This window comes from Aptenodytes forsteri, unplaced genomic scaffold (assembly GCF_000699145.1).
Source record: "Aptenodytes forsteri isolate BGI_AS27 unplaced genomic scaffold, ASM69914v1 Scaffold404, whole genome shotgun sequence".
Classification (NCBI taxonomy): Eukaryota; Metazoa; Chordata; class Aves; order Sphenisciformes; family Spheniscidae; genus Aptenodytes; species Aptenodytes forsteri.
Window position 1 is genome coordinate 2,141,863 of NW_008795629.1, and position 26,827 is coordinate 2,168,689.

The window sequence follows — 26,827 nt, forward strand, 5'->3', positions numbered from 1 at the left end:
CTGTAAAAGCTGGGTTAACTTTTAACCTTGTTTAGTTTTCCTTGGAACTGACAGCTCCCACTACTGATGTGCCATTTCTCTGAAACAACTTTGCAAATCATTTCCTTTACATGGCAGAGTGGATGCTTGTCCCCTCAGGGTGGCGGAGGGCACAAGCTACAGTATGCTGGCTGCCTTGTTTTGGTTCCTGTTTCAGAGGGATTTTTTGCTGTAGTGTTGCATTTCTGCAGGCGACTTGTCAACCTTCTTCTATCCTTTTGCATGACAGTGGGAGAGCCAAATGCCACCGAGTCAGAGGGTTAAACAGATTGTGAGGATCAGCTGCAATGGCTGAATGGGGCAGCTGAAGCCTTTGGCTGAAAATTTGGTACCCTGAAGTCTTAGCAACCTTGTGCAGCACCACAACAATTGTTTTTCAGAAGGGGACCTACATTTTTCCTATGGTGAAATAGAGCTCCTTTCACGGGCTCATCGCAGTATGCTGATAGCATCAGGACAACAAGATGGGTCAACAGTGTCTTCCCAGGCCTTGCTAGCAGATAAGAGCAGACCTTCCTTACGAAATTCCTGCTTTTTCTGGCTTTTGTTGCTCTGAGAGACCCATCTACCCAGCAGTGGCAATGAGTTGTAGAGCCCTGCCATCCATCCTGTGTGTGGATGTGGAAATAGCAGCTTCCAGGCCACCAATGGTGACAGCTTGGGGAGAATTGTCTTGGCACAAGGAGTGCAGAAGTGCTTCACTCACATTTGGTGCCAGATGTCTGCTTATTTCTGGCTACTGGAGTAATGCCAGCTCTGGGGTGGGCGTGGAAAAAGGGATTTGGGCAGTTAGAAGCAGGATGGGGAAGAGGAGTCTGGCCTGGCTACTCCTCAATACCTTACAGGATCTTCTTACAGCAGAAGCCTTAAGGGGCGGGGTGTCCTGCTGCAACACCCATGGGCAGCCCTGTGATCTGTCCCCAGTCTCGCTCCTAACTGCTCTCCTTTTTTAACATCCATGTGACCCCCATATGTGGGGGTCTGGCCTCACGCGTGCTTGGCACGAACAGAGCCAGAAACATGCCTCTGAGCATGGGAAACATGCTCTTCCTGGGAAGTCTGGCCAGGAGCACAACTGGAACAAGTCAGATATGGATCACAGGGTCAGGATAACGATTAGTCCTACCCTTCCCCCTAGTTGTAATTAGCTGTGGTGATGTCACCCTCTAATATGTGGGGGTCTGGCCTCACACGTGCTTGGCACGAACAGAGCCAGAAACATGCCTCTGAGCATGGGAAACATGCTCTTCCTGGGAAGTCTGGCCAGGAGCACAACTGGAACAAGTCAGATATGGATCACAGGGTCAGGATAACGATTAGTCCTACCCTTCCCCCTAGTTGTAATTAGCTGTGGTGATGTCACCCTCTGTTCTGACTTCCTGCTGGCATTAATTACAGAGCTGCAAATTTCCTGCCTTTCCCTTTTAATCGCTCTCTGGGAAATTCAGAGTTTACACCCTGTGTTTAATATCTGCCAGCAAACTTCTTCATCACATGCTACAGGGCCTAACTTCTGGCTTGTAGCACTGCCTGGAAATAGGCTTGATCGGGGTGCTTGCTCAGGTGCCTTTCTGAATGTGAACACTTCTGGGCCAGGAATGCTCCCTCTGCTTCTCTTGAGCTTGTGTCCTTCCATCCCATTTCATTTTGGATTCAGTCCTGAGGAGCAAGAGATATTTAAAACCCCCAGTGATGTTACCCCTCCCTTTAAGGGAATTCTGTTCCCTCTAGGAAATGCAATTTCTCCAGCTAAGCTGAGCTATAGCCTTAATACTAGTAACTGAGGAATTGGTGTAGGAACTGCTAGATGAGCCTGTTTCTGTTGGACATAACCTCTCCACTGGTGGGACAGGGTTTGGGAAGTCTGAACTGGAGCAGTTCTGCATAGCTTGAGGGGCCTGGGGTCTGTCCTAGTCCTGTGAGGACCCTACAGCCCTCCGCTTGGACTGCACCACTGATGGACTCTGCCTGTGCAGCTTAAACCTTGCTTCAGGGGCTGTGGCTTGAACCCAACCAGTAGTGGCTTGTAGGACATTTCTGTCACCCATGGACCCTCATGAGCTCGATGCAGCCTCTAATCATTTGGGTCAAATGGGAAGGGTAGGCGAGTACTGCTAGAGGGATGCGGGAAGGAGATAACAGTGATTGCACTAAGAGTTGTCAGAGGAGAGAAGGACTCGGGCTGTTGAGGGCAAGTGAGATCCTGGGGGCCGGGAATGTCAGCATGAGCTGGCTGGATTTATAACGAGTTCAGAGTGGGCAGTCCTGGGTAAGTGCTGAGGCTCCAGATCTGGCCATCAACCCCTGAGCCAGGCTGGTGCTGAGAGAAGGAAAGGAGCCTGTCTCCTCTGTTGGGGTGCTCCTCTTAGCATGTGGGTATGTAGGGCTGCCTGTATCCCTGAGTAGGCTACCGTAGGCAGCTTCTGTGCTATACAGAGAAGCTGACATGAGATGTGAGGAACGAAGGATGTGCACTAATACTCCTCCATTTAGAGAAGATCATAAAAATACGGTTCAGGTCCTGTTCTGAGGAAGCTAAATCCAGAGCATCTGTAGTGGTATTTGAAGGGTTTATTTTGGTATTGCTGCATGATATTTGCCCTGATCTTCATACTTGTTTTGCAGCCATTTATTTTCCTGGATGACTTCTCAGCCTTGTGCATTTTGCTCTGTACAGACCTCAGCAAGGTGGCCTCGTGGCTCCTTCAGTCAAGCATCTCCCAGTCAATCCTCCTTTTGTTTTGGGTGCCTCTCCCCTTTGAAGTGGGGTGCGTCTATCACAATGGATCTGTCAGTAACATGAGGGGGAACATATCCCATAATCAGGAACGTTCTGTCTAGAGAGAAGTGTTTATTATACACAACTTGTTAGGGACTGTCAATCAGCCAGGCTTCCTTTGTTATTCCATAATGCATCATTAATGATGGCTGCTGCTGTGCATTTAATTTCATTGCACACAAGGGCCTTGTCTCTGTCTCCCCATCCCCTTCCCCCTCTTTATAATCACCAGCACAGAAGAAATTAATAAATTGATCCAGGGAAGGAGAGCTACAGGCTTGCTATAGGCTATGTTCGGTGTCCTTGCTCTCATTGAGTTGCACCTTACTCTTGGGAGAAATCTCTTGGATGTCAGTAGAGCTATTTTGGGATTACTACTTGTTCCGCATCCCGAGGAAGGGGATTGGTATCTGCCCACACACATACATGAGGATGGATAACTGGCCATGTAAAGAAGAGCCAGAGGTATCTCATGAAAGTGATCTGTTGAGTGCCGGGGATGCATACGCCGCATCCTTTTCAGCTCTTGATTTCTGCCCTGCCCCTCTGGATCTTTGAGCCCTGAGAACATGCTGATGCTTTGCTGATTGTCATTTTGCTCATTCAGCCCAACTCAATTAACTTAAAAGAAGAAGAATATTCAACTGGCTGGGAGAAACAAGCTTAGTGGAGGCTATAAATTCACTAAGAAAGTCAGTGCCTGCCCTGGAATTTTTTAAGAAACCACAAATAGTAAGAAAAACCCAACCCTGAAAATCCCCAGTTAAGACTGATAAAAGAAAAGGCTAGTTGTAGTGTGTTTTGTTTGTTAAATAAACCTAACTATGTGGTTTGGGATTGGCCTGCTGGAAGCCCTGAAGCTGATTTTCCCCTACTGTCAAAGTTTGCAGCCTTCATCTGCAGCTGAAATTCAGCATGGCAGTAATAGCTAGGATAATTCTGCCTTCTGGCTGGAGTCTACTAACTGGTTTTGGTTGGTCTCCCTGTCTCATTTCTTTCTGTTTGAGTATCTCTAGGGCTTTTTTTGAGCAGAGAGGGCCAAGCCCTGGCGTGAGCTAAGGATACCAAACTCTCTGGTTTTGTTGCACTTTTCAGAAATTACTCGGATTGCCTGGGTCCTTTCCTGCTCTGTGGAAAATCCAATCCTGTTTTGTGGTCCTGAACCAGCTGCCTGGTGTCTATCTCAGCACCAAGTCTTGCATAAGTCCTTATGTGGTACTCCCTGCTCATATTATATGTTGCTTAGGTGCACAAGATACTGACATGTTTGTTCATGTGGAAATGGTGGTTTGTGTGGTCATTCCAGCGTGAAAGCAAGGAGTGGCTTGTGTTGAGGGTAAGACACCCTCACAAATATTTCTGCTCCATTCTCCGGGGTTTTTCCAAAGGAAGTCCCCTCCTTGTCCTGATACCTGTTTCACAGAAAGACCTGTAGCTACTTCCCATCAGTCCTGAGGACACTGCATAGCAATTGGAGGAGAAGGAAATTTGGTCAACTTCAGATGGACTTCTTTAATTCTGTCTCCCCACATCCTTGGCTCCAGGCCATAGTCTTTTGGGATTTCCCCCTGGCAGACAGCTTTGGCAGAGTGCTCCAGGCTGGGTTCCAGCTTGTTCGCCTTTGTCCTATGTGTGTTGGGGCAGCCAAGGCTGGCTGTGGGTTTCCGGTATTGCTGGATGGGATCCCACTCCTGTCCATCTGCATGGGCACGACCTCTCCCTTGCGTAAAAGCGAGGGAAGAGGAAGCTACGCACATGTCCTCCACTGGTTTACGAGAGGGAAAAGCTTGCCTCTACAGCTCATGGCCAACAGATTGGACTTTCAGTCAAGAGATCATCCTGTTCTGGAAGGCAAAGGCCATGAGCGGAGCTGTTTTAAACACCTGATAAGCAGAGCTGTTGCAAAAACCTTTGATCATTTTCCAGCTGAAGGGAGTAACTCACAAAACTGCTTTGCCTCAATTTTCCGTTGTAAAGGAAAAATAACAAGATTTGATGTTTCTTTTCTGGAACAGAGCACTTGAGGTTTTTAAAAATGTTTTGCGTATTTCCTATTTGCTGTTCCTGTACCCAACTATCTGAAATATTTTTAGATTCTTCCTCTTGTGAATAATTTCATAGGTTTTATGGCCTTTGTTTCAACTCAAAAGGAAGTCAAATTTCAGAATGTTTAAATCCTGGTCATAATGGTTCTCTGCCTTCTGTACTACTCTGTGGATTTGTTTGATATTTAACAAACAGAATTTAGCACAGAGAAGGAAAAATTTTACCTTTTGTTTCCAATTCTTTTCTGAGACCCACCATTTCACTGGAGTCACGTTTCTGGAATTGCTTTCTCCACTTTAAGGTTACTTTCTCTCTCCACTCAGCACTAATTCTGGGGCCTCCGGTGGCCCACCAATGGAGCAAATGGTCTTTTGGTGCTGGGCTGTGAACCCGTTTTCCCAGGATAAGAACAAGCCCCTTGGGTTAAGGGAGTCACCATGCATTCACCATGGTGCTGAGGGCATAAAGTGGCTCTTAGTGTGATAACTTGTAGAGTTTACGCAATTTGGCAGAGATCCTAAATGCACATTACTGGGTGGAAAGTGTGAAGATGTAGTGACCAGTCTTTCCTAAAACAAAAAGAAATTGTTGGCTTAAAATTTTATTGTACTCCTTGGTTTGACCCTGTAGGCTGAATTCAGCCCTTGGATTTCAACAAATGTATCTAGTAAAAAGGATTTACCAATTTATCTGCTAATACTTTCTTCTCCTTTAGTGGAAGGTTCTTCAGAGAAGACCTTGCCATGTGATAAACGGGTGCTGAATTTCATCTACAAGACAAACTGCGTGAGAAGCTTAACTGTCTAGGTCTTTGTGATGGTAGGAGACTGAGCAAAAAGTTGGTATGAGAATGAAACTCTCAACTTCACATTCTAAGTTCTTTACTGAATTTTGTTCCTTTACATCCAGTGAATTTTCAGGCTTGCTTTATCTTGAGGATGGAGCTATAAACCTTGGTACTTCCCCCCTCATTTATGGCTAGTGTAGAGCAAATAATTAATTATGGAGTCTTAAATCACTGCTTGAAGCCGTAACATCAGATCATCATTCCCTTTAAACGTCTCTGGCACAGGCTCACTATCTCTGATTTTCATGTCTCGCCAGTTGCTATTTTTACGTGTTTTGTATGGAAGAGGCTGCACCAAATAAAGCTATGTGTTGTAGTAAGTGCTTGCGGACTTTAAAATGTCTTCCACTCTGTTGTGTGCCTTATAACCTGAATTCCCAGCTCAGCTTTTTCCCCGTGCCAGGAAATGTCTCCTACTCCTCTCGAGAGACGAAAGATTAGCTTTATGCTGTCAGGAGCTGTCATTTCAGGCAATTAGAAATAGATCAGCTGACGCCTGGTAGTTTTGCAAATATCTTGCTTTCCTGCAACTGCTTCATTTCTGGCTGGTTTTGAAGATTACATGCAGGGTAACTCTTCCTCATTATCCACATGCACTCTTTGTTTCTGGCTGCTATTTTCTGGCTGCTTTTTCACTGTTGGTGAAGTTTTTGGTAGCTAGTAATGCCGCTGTGAGGTAGATTTATTTGTAGTGTAAGAAGGGTGGAAGTGGCAAATTTCTCCCTCCTAGTTAACGCAGCCTCTGAAGAAGGAAACAGAGAAAATAGAAGTTGTTATTGCTGAAGGCAAAGGCAAATAAAAAAGCAGCTTTTATTGCCCTAGAGATCTGTCCTCTACTAGGACTGGGAAGAAACATGCAGCAGGAGCTAGAGAATTGCATCGATAGAGTGAAACTGTTTGCATGCCCTTCGGCTACATCTTTCATTAGGAAGTGCCTGCCAGCCCTCTGCGGAACACCTATCCCGACCCACCTGTCTGGTCTTGTGCTCTCTCCATATAGGTGCTTCTGCTTTCATCTGTTTCTAGGTTAAATATTGCCACCTGGAATATGCAGTTCCCAGAGGAGACACAGTCAATGTTAGTGAAAGGCTAGCATCTGTTTCTTTGCATTTTAGGTTGAATTTGGATTATAAAATCAGTGTGGGAGAGTGAGGGGGAGGCTGAGCCATGGCACTAGGGGGAGCACAGCCCTCTTTGGTGACCTCTGCATTGCCTCCAAAGCATCCAGTGTGCATGTGAAATTACGAACTCTGGGGCTTGGTTATGCTGCCAACTCCATTTTGGCTTTCTCCTCTGTCTCTGAGCTTGTATTTTAACTGAAGTAGAGCTAGCAGGCAGTTAACCTGAGTGCTTCCACCTTGGAGATGTGCTACCCTAGATAACAACATAGTTTCTACCAAACTGTTGTTTGAAAGAGGTCTCCTTGACAACTAAGTTTCTTGGCAGGGATCTGTTATCGCTGGATGAAAGCTAAACAGAGAGCCTGGAAGGTAACCAAATGCCAGGAGCTGGCCTGTCTGCTATGTCAGACATCTTCAATGGCAAAGGCAGAGGAGGGTTTGCCTGCATCCAGAAATAGCGAGGCAGTGAGGCTCTTGGCTCCCTGTGTGCACGTAGATGGGGGGGAAGGAAAAATGAGTGGTCTCAGGGAGCATCGTGTTCAAAACTTTGTTTTGTCACAGGCTCTGAGCCCCTGGGGGAGCCTTTTGTGCGAGGATCTGAAGGGTGGAAGACTCTGGGCTCTGGGGCTGAGCGACTTTGCCCCTGATGCATCAGCTGAGTGCTGAAAAAGGCCAGGACTTGGACAGATGGAGTAACGGGGATTGGAGGCGGGGGAGCCTGGCCTTGTGCCAGCCTGCAGAGTGGGGTGGGCAGATAACAGAGAGGAGCTGGATAGGGGTCAGAGGAGGATAATCCTCAAGCGGCGATGAAGGCTGCAGCTGTTGGTGTTAGAGCATGGCATTGCAGAGGTTTTCTGCTGCTGTGCTGTGGATATCAGCAGAAGTCTGCCAGCCCTGAGAGCTGGGTGAAGTGGGGTGCTGACAGGCTTGTCCCCTTCCTTTGGTCAGTGTCCCAAGGGATGTTCTGGGACATTCAGTTGAAGGTGGAGGAGCCTGGAGGTTTGCAGAGCCCTGGACAGAGCCTTGTCCGGTGTGGAGTGGGGTTGTAAGACTTATAACAGTAGCTGGAAGGGAAAGCAGTGTGCTGCTGGAGCTGGCATTTGGATACGCTGGTGTGTGTTGCCTTAGAGTAACTGCTGAGCACAACTTGCATTTTCATCCCCCTTTGCACCAAGTCACAGCACTCTGCCCTGTCTGAATGCTTCTTCCTGGATGCCCCAGTGGGGCAAGCGGGGCACTCTGGTGGGAATGATCGACTCATGCTGAGCAGGGAAGCGAGCAAGGAGCCCAGCAGTAAAGCTGGTGAGCAAGTGAGGGCTCTCCAGGCTCCTGGAAGCCACTTGCTACTGTCCCTGGCAGAGGCACCCAAATTGTGCTGCAGTGCAGGACCTGGCAGGCAGACAGGCAGTGGTCCCTGGAATAGAGCCTTTCGCTTCTGCTCTCTGTGGAATTTCTAACTCCTCCAGTACAAGTGTATGTTGCTGCTGTTTTGCTTTGAGTCTGCAGAGAGTTTGGCTGGGTGGAAGATGTGTGAAGGGATATTAGAAAATCCAGCAGAGTTCCTGGTGTGAAAGTGGGCACCTAGATCACAGCGAGGCAGGGACCATTAGGTGCTGGGAAAAGATGTGCTGTATCCCTGCCCTCCAGAGAAGGAAGCTCTCTGCCCTGGGAAGAATCTGTCCTGCCCTTGCCATCCCTAGGGCTGCAGGCAGATCCCTTTTTGGAGTATTTTCCCAGGACATCACTGTCCCAGGGAACAATACATGCGATCCTTCTATCCCTTTCCTAGCAGTACCACCTCTCCACCTCCCTATATGAGGCCCAGTTGGTTTTAGAGAGAGAGAGACGTAGAGAGAGGCTGTAGAGAGAGCTGATGCCAGCCGTCCAAGGGGAACCTCGGAGGGAAGAGCAGTGAGCTGGTTTGCTAAACTTGAGGCACTCAGAAGCTATGAGTTGGACTCTAAAAATAAAAACTCTTGGTGTAATTTTATGTCTGTTCTGTTTTCTTCAGCTTTTTGAGTCTTTCTGAGTGTCATCTCCTTCAGGGTATTTTTGGTTATTTGCAGCTGTGATGGATAGGAATTGCTCATTTCTTTTCATAAATTTAAGCTGGGACTTTTGCCCCGTCTTAGGACTCCAGAAACTGGGGTCTTCAGCAAAAAGACAGATGCAGAAGACAAGTAAGAATTGGCAATATGGCCAAATGCTGAGTATCGAACACTTGTCAAGCACCTCCAGCACATCTTTGCTTAGTGCCAGGACCTGAATGCAATATAAACACTTGCCTATGGCTCAGGATTTAGAGGCTTTGGGAGGCACAGGTCTGTAGGTGTCTGTTAGTTGGTACCTGGAGACGATGGATGAGAATGGATCTTCTGTGTCATAGCCAAAAATGGTTTGTAACAAAACATAACAGTCATTACTGCCCAGCTGGCAGGGGCTGTTGATAGCTACTGTCTCAAAAGTGCAGACAGGTCTCCATTTTCCTCTCTCTGTTCACTGGGAAGTTTGAGATCTGGCTCAAACTCTGCCAGCAATTCTGTGCGAGAACTGTCTAAGGCCAGCCCCAGCCCTGCTTGTTCTCATTCTGGAACTTGGGATGAGCTGGAGCAGGCAGATCAAATAGTTATGAAGGGTGTGAATAAGCCCTGGGAAAGAGCAAGCAGGTGGCTTGTTTTATGTTTGCTTCCCTGCGTTTGTGTGAGTCACAGAGCTGGCGGTGGTCCTGCTTTCACCTCACAGAGAGCAGAAGTAAGTGTGTAAGAGTCCCACGCTAATTTGCTGAAAATAGCTGAAAGCCAGGCTCTTAAGATACTCAAAAGAGATTGCAACTTCTCTATCTATTGATTCTTTTTCTCTCCTCTTCAACTTAACAGCTTTCAAAAGACAGTAAAACAGGGGAAGTAGCATGCATGCAGCCTGCAGTGTGTGGCTGGCTGTCCCAGCCCTCGCCTGGACGGTGTGTGTGTGTGTGACACAGGTGCAGGGTGCGCACGAGTGACCATAGGACTGTCAGTGGGATGGTGTGTGGAGACAGACTTTGAAGCAACGGAGAAGAGGTAAAAAATGTCTTCCTCTGTTACCCTGGAGGCTGCTGGCATGCCATGCCGCCGTCATGGCAGCAGAGGGGCTGGCTCTCCACCATCACACACCAACTCTGCCCTGAGCAGTCAGGGGCCAAGGTGGTTTACACCTGAGCTGGTGCAAGTCTCTAGCAGTTGTGGCATGCCCCTGCCATTCTCCAGTGCAGGGGGCAAAATACCAGTTGAGTGCCTTGCAATGGTGCCAGCTCATAATTGCATTTTTTGTTTCTGTTTTTAATCAAGAGTGATGTTAAATTTTATGCTCTCATTAAAGCTCCAGCTTCTGGAGCCAGTAGATGATGCTGTGAGAATCCCAGCTTTGTTTCTGAGCAGGGGAAGGAAGTCTAGAAAGGCAGTCTGGCAGCTTGTAGCCTGGGGGCAAAGATAGCAATGAACCCCATGTTCCTTCCATGTTTCCATGGGCCAAGTCCATACATGAGTTCCTGTTGCAGGTTTTGAACACAAGGGTTAGCAGAGCAGCCTCTGATCTAGCTGGCGTGTTGGGAAAAGCAGGAAGACTGCTTTGACTTGCAAGGGATACAGGACTTGCGTGATGGCCACGTATTCAGGTCGGCTCAGCTGTGCAGAGGGGGAAGTAAGTGAGAGAGGCTGCTGTCACTTAAGCCATTGGTGTAGGGAATGCAGCTGTGGTTTGGGGGCTCACTAAACCAGGGCTGTTTATGTGCTGAGCATCTCAAGCAGGCGAGAGAGCCAGCCATCTCCCAGCATTTGTCCTTCATGCAATCAAGCGATTGCTCTTTAGCAACACAGGCTCCCCTGAAGCCCAATTCCTGCATTTCCTCCCTGCCTTAAGCAGTCTGTGCTTCACTTGTTTCCACATATGTTTCTTCTGTTACACAAACTCCGGTCTCAGGCCTCTGAGCTGAAATACTGTGAGCTTTCAAAAGCATGACTCTGAATTGCAGAGTCTCTGTCTCCTCTCTGTTGCGTGCCCAGCTCATCTTATGCTTGGTAAAGCGAGCCACAAAGTCAGGGAGCTAGTGAGTGTTGCTGTTCAATGCTTAAAACCCATGTGTGTCTTCTGAACTGCCACAATTTTGCTTTAAACCCAGACCACTCTCTATTGGATTCAACAGTTGCCCCTCGGGGAATCTGCAAGCTTTGTGGCGATGTGAGAGCTGTTTGCCCCATTCACTTCTGGTTCCCCTGCTATTTTGCGGATGTGTGCCTGTCCTCAGGACCTTTATCGTCCCTGCTACCCTGACTTCCCCAAAGGAGAGGATTTCCTCCTGTGGTCTGTAACCTATCCCTCCACCCAGCCCCCTTGCAACAAGTGATCTGCCCCTCACACTGTCTGACTGCTGGGGCTGGGCAGACAGCCCTACACATCACCCCTTTCCTTTTAACTGGGGTGGAATGGGAAAATGGGTATAGAGATTCAGAGTTATCCATCCACCTCCCTGATTTCCAGACTCCTGACTGAGGATGGGTTGGGGGGAACAAGAACATGACAGGACACCCTGCATCCTGCCCTGGAGCATCAGCGAACCTATGCCATATGGAGTGCTGTTCAGGGGTTATGTTCCAATACCTGGAAACCAGTTCTGGAGCTTGAAATGGGCTCGCTGGTGGGTTGCTTCTGGATATGTTTGTCTTGAGCCAGCAAGAGAGGTATCCCAGCAGTATCTCCCATGAGAGCTTCTGAGTGGCGTTGCCAGGGTGGGAAGTGTTCTGGAGTACGTCTGCTAATGAGAAATATGTGTTTGTGTCATCCATTAAGGTTTCTGCTGGCTTACACATAAGGTGTGGGTGTGACTATACCTATTTAAATGCAGCTTCAGAAGTGTTTGTAGGAGATACCCAGCATCCCCTGAGAGCTGATTGCTGTTCCTTGGCACGGTGCTATAGTGCGTGCGTGCGGTGGCAGCGTTACTAACACATTGCTTGTGGTAGCTACTTTGCTATTTCTGTAAACTCAAAGGATACTTGGCTTTGTTCCTTTCATGCTCCCTCATCCCAGATGTGTTGTGTATTGCCAGATGTTCACAACTGTCTGTGTTAGAGCACACACATCTAAGACTGCATTAAGTGCACCCACTAACCACTCTGGACTTGTTCCTTTGCTTGCCCATAACTCAGCTGACACACGATCAGTTTGATGGATCTCAGTACTACTGGTGGAGTCATGCTGTAACCTCCTACCCATTCTACAGCACATTGCTCACAGCAGAGGGTCTGCATCTTGAATCTCTGAGGAGTCACACTGACAAAATCGGAATAAAATTTCTTTGAGTAAGAAGCTAGTTTTGGCTTCCAAATGTCTCTGCTGTTTAGGTCCATTTTAAATTTATTTAGTTCAGAAATGTTATACACTGGATTAAAACATGTGAATACCACTTCACAAGAACACTGTTTTGTTTTTTTCTTTTTCTGAATGCTTTCTTCCCCTCCCTCATCTCTGGGTAGACTCTCCTTTTATTGCCCTGAAACAGCTCCAAAATCCCAGTCCTGCTTTTCAAATATATAGCATGGATGTATGTGCATTCCCAGATGACCCCCTTTGCATTTAATTTTGAATGCTCCTAGATTACTTTTGTTGTATTCACTCTGTTCTGAGGATGAAAATAAATAAGGGAAACTGATTAGTTAGGCATTGATTTCACCTTCACCTTTAGCCCGAATCACTGGAGGGTTCTGTCCTTAAACTGAAGTACCTGCTTCCATTGAACATAGGAACTGCTCCTCTGCCTGTGCGCAGGTGTGTGCTCGCTGTGAGTTTGCTTGCTTTTCAGTGAAGAAATAGGAAATCTACATTTCAAACTAAATTTACCTGCAGTGATTCATTCAGAGCACTGCTCTTTTCATAACTAATTAAAATGCATTAGCAATAAATTCTTAACAGTGCTTCTATAAACAGCAATTGTTCTGCTTTGAAGCCATGATGCACCCTGCCTGCTCAGTTATGCTGCTGTGTAAAGTGGCGTAAATACTCAAAGAGAAATGACACAAAAGGAGCCCTGTACAGATGGCTTGGACAAAATGCTGGCCTTTCCCTTCAGTTGTCACAAGCTGGAAATCTGGCATTAAATAGGATTTGTAGACAGGTTTGGTGTCTGTTTTCTGGCTTATCCCCTCTTAAACTTGCGTCTCGCTCCCACCCTGTATGTTGTATACTATCAGAGGACTTCGGACATACACTAGATGAAAATTACGTACCAAATCTGGTTTGATAGAAGATAGCCTGGTACTGGAGGTCTCTTTCCTCTCATAGCAATAATTGTGTCAGGGCTGGCTTCCTCTTCGCTGTAAACCCTAGCGGGTGGTGGGGAAGGATATTTGTATGCCTGCATGTGCCTTCTTCCCTTGCCCATGCTGCAGTGTGAAAACTCTTTATCGCCTTTTGTTTTGAACGGTTCTTTTTCTCTCTGCTGACGAATCCCATGGGCCTGCTGAGCTCTGCAGCCTAGACACACTGATGCATTCGTGCCATCTGCTGTCAGAAGAGATGATTGCAGGTACCAGTTTTGCTGGAGTTTTTCACAACTTCTGTGGGGATCTCATGCACGGGAGGACAATGAACATGCCCATAGCAAGGGAGAATGTTTTCTGTCTTCTTGTTAAGGTGGCTGGGTAACTGGCAGTAAAGTTTGAAATACGATTTGAAGCTCAGTATTATGATCTAAAGAACCAGCAGCAAAGTAGAATGTCCTAAGTTCAGGAAAGCAAAGAGATGTTTTAGTAGCATCATGATTTCATAAGCCATCTTTCTGGGAAGGGATATAATGGTGCTTCTTCCTCAAACCCAAAGTTCTGTGGAATATTTCTTGCTTAATTTCTGAGTACTTAGAATATAATTTGGGACAGGGAGTTGTGGTTTAGCAACCAACTCTACTTTACAGGGTCTTCCTAGTTGTGCCCCTATCTATAGGCAGAGAATGCCAATGACACGTCAGAGCACAAGCAAATGTTGCCTCTTTGGGAATCGGCATGCTTTTGCCCTTCTCTGGCCTATGGCCTGTGGATAAGGGCTGGCTGATGTCTGAGCTTAGATTGGAAGTGCCCCAAACCCCATTCAGCATCACACCTTCCATCCCCGGTGGGGAAGCAAATCTGAGAGGTCTTTTTGCCTGATGGCAACACTCCTGGTGGGTTGTTTTGTGAGCCAGGGAGAGCAGAGCAGCATGTATTTGGGCAGAAGAGCTCGCTGGGGCCTCAGGTCTGGGCCAAGCCAGTCATACAAGGTAGGTCTACATGGGCACAAGTAGAAGAACCCCAGCCAGAAAGGCAGTGCAGCTCAGTATACAACTTGTGCTTTGTTGCTGATTGGCTTCAGCTACAAATCAGTATTTCTCTGCCTCTGCCGGCCCCTTCCCCAAGTGCAGCCAGGGACAAATAAGTAGGATTGTGCTCAGACGTCTTCTGGGCATGAGCTGTACATAAGCTTTGGCTGACTTCAAGGACGAACATCTTTGTTAAAGGGCCAGCTCACGCCCTCATATTCCCACTTCTACCTTGTGCAATTAATTCTATAGACTGTGTTAGCAAATTTAGGAGGTCTGTAATCTTCTTTGTTTGTCCATTAATCGCAGGGCGGGGGGCCAGCTGTCAGTGGGAAACTAGTGAGGACAGTGTTAGTCGTTGCTTTCAGTGTAGCAGGACTGTATTCAAACAATACCCATTCCTGTTGTGCTGGGAAGTGTTTTCATGCAAGGGATGGCAAGCCCTGCAGGAGCTGAGCATCCACCAGGAAATTTTACAAAGTGTTTTCACAGCAACATCTATAAAATATAGATGAGATTTCTAATTACTGAATTCATTTGAAGGGTCTGTATTCTCCATGTACCTGCCTCTTCTAAGCCTAACTGCTTCATCAGCACTTGTGAACAAAGCTTTTTAGCATTTTTCATTATTGCTACAGATATATTAGGGAATTCGTAGGATTAAAATTCAAGATTATGCACTGTGTAAGACAATAAAGAAGGTAGTTTAATTTTTGAGAGAAACTTCAAATGCAACAGACCTGCTGGGACAAAATTACCGGTATACTGTGGTTTTCCTCAAGGCTTATTACTGGAGTGATGTGAAGTTCTCTATTAAATAAAGCAGAGTGTAAACAGAGCACTTCTAGTTCTCACATTTTCAGGGGAAAGGTAAGTGAACTAACTGAACTTACTACGTTATTGGGTTTGAATTTTCAAAAGTAGCTTTCTTTCCTCTGTCCTCCTTGCAAAAATGCCTGGAGAAAATGAAACTTGAATATACTGCTATGATTTCATGGCCTGTCTCTTACTTCATGGATGTTTGGGTTGGGGACACTGCCTCCTAAAACTTGGGGGGATGGGTGAATGGGAACCTGCTCCCCTGAGCTTTTCAGAGTCACCAGGGTGAAGCAGCCCTGACAGAGATAAGATTTGAAGAATGAGCTTTGATTGACATCAGCTTTCCATTACAAGAGTACTTTGAGATCCTACTCCATGAGGTCTTTTGCGTAAGTTTCTGACAGTTCTCTGGACCCAAATCTTGCTTATGTCCATATTCCACTAGAAATTTAGATGACAAAGGACTTTGGGACTAGGCTATTGGAGAGAATCGCTTCCTGGAACATACTTTGTGAATTTTATATTTGATCAGCAACAATTTTGCTTTCTCTTCTCTCCTTCACCTCACAATGTAACTATCATCCTGATGAGCTGAGAGGTCACCAGGCCTGCTCTAAACAAATGTGTCTGTAGGCTCTGTTTCACGCCAGATAAGCACAAAAAGGCTTTGCAACAGATGTGGGGCTGGTCTCGTGGAATTTCTCCTGAGTGAGCAGAACAGGCAAAATGGGATGAGAGTCCCGTGCAAAGGGCCAAGAGATCCTTGACAGGATCTGTACTGCAGGAAAGCTTGCTCTTAGCTTCACGATCTCAGACACGGTTGTATTGTTTAAGCCTTTTTGATTTCAGCACTTTCTGACCAAGGATCTGCATTCACTGCCTCATCTTGCTAGTCCAATCCATGCTCGTCTGCAAGGACAGAGAAAAATGATATTGTGGTTCTCACATTGGGTGTCTCGGCCATATTTGGCCTATCTATCTTGGCTTCCTCCAATGTTTGGATGTAGGATCTGTGAAAGGGGCCAGGCCAGGGCTGTATGGATAGAGTCCAATGAATTCTGGGGGCTGGAGAGAGGATTCGCTTCATGTTTTCTTCTCCACCAGATGCCTCAGAAAGGCTTCTGAAGACACCTGCTTTCCTTCTGCACTCAGAGAACGGATTTCCCCTGTGTCCAGCACTCTTTTGGGGCTTGGCTGGTTTCTTGGAATTGTCCTTCATTCTCCCTTTTTCTGACCTGTCCCATGGTATGAAGCTAAATAGATTTAGTGATTGGTAGATGAAGAGAATGAAAGTGATTGAAGGGGATGCCATTCTGATCATGTCATTGACCCCAGGAGCCAAGTTCGATGGATTTTAAGGGAAAATCAAGAACATCAGATCGAATTACATCTGTGGTTATCCATCAACCATCTGATGGCTGTTTGTTGCCATGTATACTCCTTAGCCTTGCTGGATGATTTACTGGAGAATTTTTGAGTCAAGGACAAATCTGCCGCTCTGCAGCGAGGTGGAGCTGTTATTACAGAACAGGCAGGCACTGAGGATGGGCAGTGTTGGTTCAGGCCCAGTTCATAAGGAATAGTGCTGTGATTTGCTCTGGCTGTGACTTGTCTTTATAGAAAACAACTCTGCTACAGGAACAGAAAACAAGCCGGTGGTTAAGCAGCTGGGGAGAGAATTTCCGGCATGTTGGATAACTGTAAGCAGGAAGCTTGACAGAACAACTCAAAGTGCATTTATGATTGAGGCTCTTGTGTTATTTACAGGATGTGAGGGTGTGGTGGCATTCCTCTGGGCATAGCCCTTTGGCTGGCACCTGAAGGTAAAGTGGTGTAGCAACTTAGCCCTTTCAGGACAGGCAAACAGATACTAGACAGTAACTAAGAACAGAAAACCATCCCAGAGGAGCCCAAAGTGCTTTTGCAACCTTGGAGTCAAGTTCTGCCCGACACGTACACGTGCCTCTCTGGCTGACTTGGAGTGAGAGGAGAATGCGTTCCCAGGTCTGGAAGGGAACGGCTTTGCTCATCGCTGGAGAGCTGCCACGTGTCTTCTGCGAGAGGCACCTGGTGCTGACTAGTCAGATTGGGATGAGAGCTTGAGGGAGGCTGAGGATTTTTTTCTCCTGTGCAGCCTCCAAAACCTTCCCCTGTCCTATTTCCACTGTTCTTTTCCAGTGTCATCAACGCCCTTTGTAAAGTGGTGGGATTGGTGTTGGCTTCTTTGGGGAGAATATCCTGAAGGTGAAATTAAATTTTGGGGAGGAAGACTCCATTACATTGAGCAAACCAGCATTGGAGTGGGGCTAATTTAGCAAGCAAGGATGCTAAATTCCGAGGTATTTCCAAGAGGACTGTGAAGACATCCACACAGAAGTCACCTTTTTATGCGACATGCAGTGTTGACCACCTCATTTCACCTAGGGTGTAGCAGTACTAGGGCCCACAAGTACTGAGAAGGACAATCGGGTATACAAAACTTAAAGAAGTTGTTCTTTTCAATGTGGGAGAAAGATGACTGACTAAGCCATGTAAAGTCTTGAGTGATCTGTGGAAGGTGCCATGGTTAGGTGAATTTCTTCATTTCCTAGCAAGCCAGCAAAAGGAAATACTTTTTGACACAACATGTACTTTGTGAAACACGGTGCTGCAAGGCACTGACTATACCAAAAATATAAATGATTTAGAAAGCGATGAGAAACATTCCCAGCAGATAAGTCAATCAGTGCTGTTAAAGACAAAGCTGCAAATACTCCCTCTGGTTTGGGAAATCACAAATCCAGAGACTGCTTGGAGGTTGCAGAGGGAAAGTTATTATGCTGTACTTTCCTTGCTCTTATACTCTTCCCCTGAAAGCAGTCAGCAGCAGTTGCCTGAGACAGGATGCTATGATAGATGGACGTGTGTTTGTACCTCACTGAGGTTGTTATGCTCTTGTAAAGAGCACAGTAACAGTGAAGGGACTAGGAAAACAAGGGCAGAACAGCCTCTCCTGCAAGGAGCTGCACGTTTGCACTCAAGAAGCTTGACCTTGTTTGTGCCCACTGTTATTACCTTGTAAGCAGATCCAAGAGAGGAGTCCTGGTGAGTCTCCCTCAATGTAATATCTTGCTGAATACTTAGCAGTGGTCCGTAAAGGTGTGGCAGAAATGGCCCATCTAGACCCCGTGTAGCCCTTGCCAAATGTGTGCTCTCTATCCCAGAGGGTGGAATTGATAAAGCTATCTGTCCCCTGACAGATTTTATCTCTGGGATTGCAGTTCCAGGATAAATGGCATCTTGTGCCATTTCCAAAGGGAATTTTATGTGTTACACACACTTAAAAATATGGACACCGTATGGACACAGTGTACGGTGTTAAGCAGGGTGTAGCAGCAAGCTGTTCTTACAAGCACACTTTCTGCCCCTTCTTCCTTCTGTTCTGCTTGTCAGCTGCTGTCAGACCTCATCACACATATTCTTCAGACCCTAGAGCGCCTCCTTGACTTGCACTTCATATTCTTTGTAGGCTTTCAGCTTTCAGACACTCTTAGTTTGGCTAATACGACTCTGGAGTAAGTCCATTGGATAAGCAGACTGGCAGGCTGGAAACCCGACATCAGTTTGGAAGGTGACTCTTAGGCTCTTCACTATCCACAGCAGAGTTGTACAGCGATGTAGGGCCTCCCTCTGAAAGTGCCGGTTTCTGCTCTGGAAGCAGTCTAGCCCTGATACTGTGGTCTCCGAGACCTGAGTATTTCAGCCAAGCAGGTCACTGCACTACCACCACTGCTGGTTTTGGTGCTGGTGTGGGTTTGGGTGTTTGTGACAGCACTGCCTTTTGCTGTACAGGCACACCCTTTGAATCTGGGCTTTTTCTTTGGTTTTTTTTTCCTTTTTTCCCCTTGCACCATGAAATACCCCTCTGCATTGGCATACAGGATTTCAGCTAGCTGGGTGCCTTCCACCAGGGCACATGGGAACTGGAAAAAAAACTGGGACACTACTTTTAAGATTGTTTTTAAAGAAGGCTTTGGAGAAAGAAGCTGATTTTTTTACAAGGGGGTGCTGGGTCCCTGCAGTGTGTTCTGTCACCATATCACAAGATTTCTAAAAGGAGCAGAATCAGTAGGACACTGGTGTATCAGCCTGCAAAGAGCAGCTTCCTTCACTTGCCTCCCATATTTGACTAAACTGGTATCACACGGTTCAGTCTCCCCACTCCTCTCCCACCCCCTGCCTGCTTCCGCCAACAGTCCTCTCCAAATGTGCTTTGTAACTAAAGACTCTCCTAAAGAGCTGACTCTCTCAGTTCTTCTGCGTAACAAAAACTTGTGCTGCTCATAAATAGATTTGCAATTACCAAAGGAAACAGAAGAATCAGTGTAACCCAGCTGTATCAGAGCTGGCCTCCCATCCTGTCTTAAAGAAGCCCCTGAAATTCAACACACGTCACTCAGGCATAGCTGGGAGACCTCTGCAGGGATCATTCCTTTGAGCAACATTCGTCTTTTGCAGGATCTGCTGTTTGCAGCAGAATTGTCAAGGAACCACAGAGTGCCTGTCTAGTGTCTTTACGAAAAATGTCAAAAGCTTTTTGTTTTTTGACTAGCCTGGGGTTTCATGTATTTCTTTTAGCAGTCAAGGGTAAGAATTGCCTGGCCAAAGCAGAGGATCCTGAGATTTATCATGAGCTTACAAATTGGTTCTCTGCTAATAACATCTGGTGTGTGGTTAGTGCTGTCTGAGCAATTCCAAGCACTTCCTGAGCATGCAGGAGGTCAAACTTCCTTAGCTTTGGGGGTTTACAGGAGGGTAATGATTTTATACAGTAGAAAAAAAGGCATGCCCAAGGTTATGCATCAAACTGGGTAGAACTAGGAGGAAAACTCAAGAGCCCTGACTATGCTGTGTCCTGTGGAAGGATTAAGCAGTAGAAAGGAGGGAGGCAGTGGTATATGTGGGTGATCCCTAGCCTTCCCTATAGAACAGATCACCAAGACAAGGAAGAACCCTTCTATATGTCTTCTCCCTAGGCTGCCAGGGGGCATGAGGAGGGCATACACCCAGCATAGTGTTTTTTGGCCACCCTGGTGAGATGAATGGGCACTATCCCTGCCTTTGACGGCAGGTATGTCAGCTCCCTGCAAACCTGGGTGGGCTCAGCTTGTCTTAGATCCTGGGCTCAGGCTCTGCATCCCTGCAAAGTGCAGTTAGTTTCCCAGTGACCCATTTCTGCATATCCCAGAAAACATGCCTGGAGCTGGGGCATGCAGTGCCACAGGGCAAGCTTCCCTACGAGGGCTCAGTGCTGCTTCTTGCTGGAAGGGCTGAACCAATGAGGGCAAATCAGATCTGTTGAATCAAAAGCAATTCCCGGCATTTCTGGTCTCCTCAGAGACGTGATTGCTTCCTGGAACCCTCTGGAGAGCTTCCCTGCATGGGAGTTCATTTGCCCCAGGGCCTCGGATGGGTCTATGGAGGAATTTAAAACATACAGCCCTATTGATGTCAGTGGGGACTTTCTGATTTCTTTTATAAGGGGTGTGTACCTATGTTTCTTCCCAGGGGCTGGGGGTGCAATAGCAGCGGCATGATGCTCACTTTCTTTCAATATGATTACTAAAAAATGTTACTTAAGATAATAGTCAGGTCTGTGCAAGACTGACCACAAGTAACAGGAGACTTCTGCTAGAGCACAAGCTAATGGTTTGGAGAGGGCACACTTTAAATGCAAGGTCAGCCAATGATCAGTGCTAAAACACCACATCATTGCTATTGATTGAGGAAATGAGCATCCAAACCTCTTGTTTTGTGGAGATTAAGTTACCTGCAAGGTAAGAAGGAACAGGGGAAAGAAGATATCAATGAGAATGCCAGCTCAAGTGTTGGATTTCTCTAGAGAAAATCTCAATTTTAATTCTGTAGGCTTTCTTCTGGTGTGTGAGGGAGAGAGAGGAGCGGGGAGAAGGACAATTCTAATTTTGTCCAGTTCTGCTTTCCCTCCCTTCTGTCCATGTGCACGTGTTGAAGTGTGTAAAGCATCAGTGTCTCAGTTCTTCTGATCACAGACAGCACTCTGTCCCTAGGCTGAACCCACAGTGCTTTGGGTCTTTGAGCAGGGTTGGAGAGGGTACTCTGGCATCTTCTGAACTCCAGTGTGGGGCTGAAGGGCAGGTACCAGGCATGTTTATTCTGTGCTGCAGCTATTTTTAACAGCTGATGTTACACAGACTTGTGCTGCTTCTCAAATCAGATTAGATGACAAAGTCAAGAGGTGAGCAGAGAAGCTTGGTAATGAGGACCAGCAGCTAACATCACTTTTACTTGCTGAATTGCACTGCACAGCTGCCTGCGGGCTGCAGCCAGCCCCTTGCCATTAATCTGGGGTCATTTCCTTCTGGAGAGAAGGAGCAAGCTCCTGGCTGTATACCCCACAGATAAGCTTGTTGCATCGTTTACATATGTCTGGGGATCATCATGCCCCTTGTCCTGGTTTTGGCAGGGGTAGGGTTAATTTCCTTCCTAGTAGTTGGTACAGTGCTGTGTTTTTGGTTTAGGGTGAGAACAATGTTGATAACGCACCCATGTTTTAGTTGTTGCTAGGTAGTGTTTACACTAGTCAAGGACTTTTCATCTTCCCATGCTCTGCCGACTGAGAAGGCTGGAGGTGCGCAAGGAGCTGGGAGGGGGCACAGCCAGGACAGCTGACCCCAACTGGCCAAAGGGACATTCCACACCATATGACGTCATGCTCAGCGTATAAAGCTGGGGGGAAGAAGAAGGAAGGGGGGGGACGTTCGGAGTGATGGCATTTGTCTTCCCAAGTAACCATTACGTGTGATGGAGCCCTGCTTTCCTGGAGATGGCTGAACACCTGCCTGCCCATGGGAAGCAGTGAATGAATTCCTTGTTTTGCTTTGCTTGCGTGTGCGGCTTTTGCTTTACCTATTAAACTGTCTTTATCTCAACCCACGAGTTTTCTCACTTTTACCCTTCTGATTCTCCCCCATCCCACCGGGGGGGAGTGAGCGAGCAGCTGGGTGGGGCTTAGTTGCCGGCTGAAGTTAAACCACGACACCCCTAAAGGTCTTCAGCAGCCTGGCCATGGTATCTTTATGGTTTAGTAGCCTCTTGCTTGCCTCCTGTGCTGATGATGTGTAGAATACATTTGTGATCTTAAGAAGTTGAAGATGATTTGTGAGGGACCACATTAGCTTTCTGAGCCAGCTTGCAAATTCTTCCTGGCACAGAAAGTCTGCAAGGACAGGGGTGTTACAGTAACTCACAGTTCCAGCAGCTTACGGGGAGCCTTGCAGGCTGTGCAGGAGGAGTGGGTGATGCAGGGGTCAAGGAAGAAAATCAAAGCTGTGCACTGTGTGGGCTGTCTCCTCCCCAGCAGGCTGGTGTGGAACGTGAGCAAGGCGTTTGCTACTGCAGACACGGGGGTCTAAGCTGGAGAAGAGGAACAGTGCAGAGCTAGTGCCTGGGTCTGGCTTGGCTCCCAGAAGAACTCCCGTGATACGCTTCTGCATGCAAGGTTCTGCAAATCCTCCTTTGTGGAGCCTTTCTGAGCACCCCACTGCTCTTTTGACCTCTCTCTACTTCCCATGCAGCAGAAGTGTCCCTTAATTCAGTGACTGCCCTGAACATCACCCCATTCAGTTTGATGACAGCAGGTTAGACTAACAGGATGGCATTTTTCTTTGCTCACATTTTCTTTTGGTGGCAATGGTTACATATCTAAGGCATCAGGAAGGAAAGCTTCAAGAAGGAACCCCAAATTAGGAAATGCATATATTAGAAGTAAGTTTTTGTGTAATTTTTTCTTGTGGTCAGTTTCTTCAAAGACAAGTCTGTAGGTTCCTCCTTATTTACACAAAGCTGGTCATGAAATAGCAGCATATCCCAGCATGCACTGCAATGGTCGAGAAATCAGTTCATCTGAAATTCTGTAATGGATGGAGAGCATCTTTGCATTGCTTTTTTTTTAATGGGAAGAATAGTCTCTGTGTCATGTGCATCAGAGTCCCAGTTCATTTGAGGATGTATCCCAAATGTAGGTGTTATGCAAAAGTAAAATCTCTTTTCTCTGTCTTTATTCTCCTTGTATCACAGTGCTTGGAGTAGAAATAAATCCTATTTTCCTGCCACTGAAGGAACAACAATGGAATGAAATTCTGCTTGTAGAACTCATTTGCTCATCTGTGTTACTCTGAACTGACTGTTTAGTAAACTAACCAGCAAGCTTGGCCTACAGGTGCTGTTCCTAATTCTTACGTTCCCTGCTTTTCTCATGCTTGTAAGCATACTTACCTGTTACGATGTCAAGTTTTATAGCTTGGGAAGGTCTTAAACTAGTTACACAGCTAGGAAAACAGAACTTCTTTAAGGTGCTTTAGATGAACACCAATGTCTTACTTAGCAAAATACCAGCTTCAGCAAACAACCTTTTCAAAAGAAAATGTCACACAAGATATGACTGCAAATTATGTGTTTTGCCTGGTAGCAGCAAGAGACTTCTTAAATATCAATGAACCTACTTTGATTCCATGAAAGCTGGTCCTTCAGCTAAAATAAATTTTTTTGTGTTTGACCCTACAAGTTCTGGGATTGGTCTTCACAGACAACTCCACAGGGCTTCTACAAATTTCACAAGGTTATCTGTAAACCTTATTCCCTCCTCCTCCCAGATGGTCCTGTTACTGAGATGGAAAGAAGAGAACTTAAATGGCCCACTGGTCCTATTATCTTAAGTACTTGGGTCAAGTACCAATCTTGATATTTTTCTTCTTTGTATTTGCACTTACATGCTTGCTGAGCTGGAGTGCCTGCTTCTGTTGTATGTACACATGGTTCTCTCAGCTTGTGTTTGGGCTGTTGAAACTTGGGATGAAAGCTTTGTGCCAGGGTCGTGTATGCCATACAATGTTGGCTAATGGGATTCCTTGAAATCCCTTCACATTTCAAATAGATTTATGAATAAGGGGGGTAGTTTGAACACATTGCAAACCCCTAAAGCCTTAGTGAATCCTGAATTTGACCATCTCAACTATTTATAGAACACTCTATGCCTATTCTAAATATATTTTCCTCAAGGGGACCTCATCTCAACCCCCTGCTCCACAGGTTACATTGGATCAGCAATGCTGCTATGATCTGTTAGCAAAAATTCCTTCTGTACCTCTGTGGCAGAGCTCCAGATGTTGCTGGTCCAGGCCTTGAAGGGGAAATTCTGTGCCAGGCAGAGCTCAAGGGTTTGGATTTAAACTCTGTAGCTAGCCAGGTAGAGAGATATTGATGATATATTGGATCATTTCCTGTAGCCATTGCCTGATTATTTTTTTATATTCCTCCTCTGCTGGTAGGTCTAGAGTTCTGGAGGGGGAAGAACAAGTGACTTATAGGCACCTTTCCCTTTCAGGAGTCTTCAGCCTTGCAAACTAGACGTAATGGTGAGCACACAAAACGTTTTCTTTCTAGAGGAAGTGTAAAGAGTGTTCTGTGGGCAGAAAGCATTTCCTATTGCAAGGATGCTTGAAATTGGTGTTCTCTTTTTCTTTCTCTGCTACAGGGAAGAAAAAGTCTCTCTTCTGTGGGAGTACCTACATGACAGTGCTTGGAGAGCTGTGCCTCTGACTCTACGAGACGGTTCTTCCTGAAATGTTTTCCAAGCAGAAGCCTCCTCTTTGCTAGCTGGCATTTTGTAACCCCTCTGGCAATAGAGGAGGCTGTGCTGCTTTGCCCAGTACAAGCTTTGCTTTGTGTTAGTGAAAGCAGGAGTGCTGTAAAATGGTGTAGAACTAACATTGCAGGAGACATCCTGCTCTCATCTGGCTTTGGAGGTTAATCGTACACGTTCACTGTTACTTTCCAGGCAGATGAGCATGGGGCATTTAGAAAGCAGGGCTTGAGTCCCACTTGCTGTTGACTGAATGGGGTCAGACTGTCAACTCTGTTGCTCCCACATAAGGACAGAGGATCTCTTCAGGCCAAGGAGAGCAACTCATCCCACAGTAGAGAATCTTTACCTTTTAGAAAAATCATATGATTTTCTTTTTCAGTCAAAGGCTCTGGCTGTACCATAGGATAGAAGTTTTAGTGCAAAGGGCACACTGCAGAACTTCACAGGACATTTTTCATCCTTCAAGTTTAAAAATATTTAGAAAAATACATCCTTTATTGAATTCTATAGGTTTGAACAGTTTCTTCTGTAGGATAGTTACATTCTGCCTGCCTCTCTCAGGAAGATCTGCAGATCTGCATGGCAGATGCTGCAGATCACAGTCCTGAGTGGAAAATTTTGGGTCAGTGTAGAGGCAGGATGGGCCATCAGGACCCTACGTATCCTGAATAGCTGTGCTGCCCCACAGCAAGGGTCGGTACTGACTTGTATGCTCAGAGAAAAGCAGCTGCTCCCTGTCCCTATGATGTGATTGACCCAGACTCTACTCCATGGGTCTTGGACTCAACTTACAACTGGGGTGTAAAGCACCGAGGCTGCTTGCACTAGTTCAAGGACAGGATTTGGAAGCAGTGTGTCAATACTGTCTCCAGAAGTCACGTGAACTTAGGTACCCATTAGAAATCCCCTTCTTCTGGGTGCGATGAAGGAGTGACTGCCGCTTACTTGGCCTCAGGGATAGAGAAGCCTGTGCAAGGCTTTGCTACTCCATAGATCAGTGTAACGCAGCTCACTGTGTATCTAAGCCTCAGAAAATGTCTTTGAGGTTGACAGAAGCTTTTCTTGGTTATTACCCTTTAAGGATGAATGGGGCAGCGTGTGGCAAGATCGCAGAATGGGATTAGCTCAGGAATTAGCGGGAAGAGTTTCCTAGCCCTCCTCCAGAGCTATTTCCTTTTCTTGCAGCCTCTGGAGCTGCATGAAATGGAAGGGGTTATGTCCTTGCCTGCCTGGCAGGAAAATCATCCCAGATCAGTGCAGCAAAATGGACTGGGTCCAGTGCTCTTGGAAGCAATAAAACAGGTAAAGTGTATTTAACAAGGAATTTCACATGGGGGGTTGCACAGTTACCCTGAACATTGCCCCAAGACACATTCCCCGTCACACACAGGCCTTTTCCTACAGTCTCCTTGGCTCTTCCAAGGAATCAGTGTCAGCATAGCTTTAGATTTTGCTCCGGTCATGGCTTACCTGTGTGGGTGCAGATAGTCTTTCCTTGCCCCTGTCCTAGCATGCAGAAAAGGACAGGTCAGTCTCCCCGAAAGCACTGCAGTGCCACTCAGGCTAGTGCAGCACTCAGCGCCTTAGGGTGCTGCTGCTGCACTCTGCTAGGGAGACCCACTCAGTTCAGGCAGTATCTGTGATCCCATGGGGATGCATTAACTAAGGAAAGGCTCTGCAGTACCTGGGGCTATGCCAGAATGGGTGCTCGGACTCTGGTGCTGATCATTTGTGATAGCATTTCAGTAAAGAAACACTCCTAATGTATCTGTCTGTGGTTCCTGGTCTGACAGTGTGATTGGAGCTCTCTGGCTTACCTCGTCATGCCTCTGGCTAGTTATTCCCACTGATGTCTCCCTAAGACTGGCTACCTCATAATGGAAGGTCTCCGTTTGACCACTCTTGATGTAAACAAACTGTAGTACCTCTCGAAAGGTAGAGTAACACATGCCAACAAAAACTAGTATATTTGTGCTTGTAAGAAACAATGATGTATCCCTTTTGCAGTGTTTATAAGAGATTCAGCTTCTCCATTCAGAGTCATTGGCCTTAGTTCCCTCGTGGCCTGGGTGTGTTGTCTGAACTGAGCCTGGGAAGGAATCAAGAGCATTTAACCACAAGACGAACACCAGGAGTGAAACAGCCCAGAGAGCGGAAGCAGACTGCAGAGCAGTCGAAGTGCAGAGCT

At 46.6% G+C, this 26,827-nt stretch overlaps 1 protein-coding gene across 1 annotated transcript in view; it reads left to right on the forward strand.

Moving 5' to 3' along the window:
• The window catches only part of MB21D2 (Mab-21 domain containing 2), a 61,312-nt gene that overhangs the window by 31,518 nt on the left and 2,967 nt on the right, over window positions 1-26,827 (forward strand). The window lies entirely within an intron of this gene.